Here is a 719-nt window from a genome sequence, read left to right on the forward strand (position 1 = left end):
TTTCTTTTTATGAGTAAAATTAGTTTTTTAGTTGATGTACTAGTACTTGGTATTTGCGTTTTTATTTTTATTTTTTAGATTACTTGTGTTGTTTATGAGTTTCTGTTATTCCGAAATAAATACAGTAAATTTGGAACGAATTACCGATAGAATAATCTGGCTGAGTCGCGGACAATGTCGCTCTCTTTAAGACGTTTCGCGGCTCTGCCCGAAGTGTGCACGACAGTCTAGCAACCACGGCGTCCCCAGGATAAAACAGCCTCTGTATAAGTACGATACATTCTGCACCGAACTGTATCGCTCTGTAACACCTTATTGTTTGCTCTCAGAAAAATCGTAAAGAAAGAAAAGATTTTCAATGTTGAAAAGATCTATTCTTACGTTGTTCTGATACGACTTATATAGAAGTCGATCCAAGAAAAAAGGGTAAGAAAACGGTAATATTATCGTTCATGGGAGGAAAAGGCGGATCATTGACTGATCGCGTTTTACCTCTTCTGATCACGTGTTAAAATAAATAAAAAATAAATCTTTATTTAATTAAATAATTTTTTTAAAAAAAATAAAGTGACACCTCACCCGCCCGCCAATCCAACCCGGCTCGGTCGGACGGCGGCGACGGCGCGCGTGTGTGGTGGTCCAGTGTGTGAGTCCTCACCCATGCGCGCAAAACTTGGTACCCCTTGGGGCCCAAACCCATATCTCAAACTTGCACTAGA

Source organism: Cannabis sativa, chromosome 9 (assembly GCF_029168945.1).
Source record: "Cannabis sativa cultivar Pink pepper isolate KNU-18-1 chromosome 9, ASM2916894v1, whole genome shotgun sequence".
NCBI lineage: Eukaryota > Viridiplantae > Streptophyta > Magnoliopsida > Rosales > Cannabaceae > Cannabis > Cannabis sativa.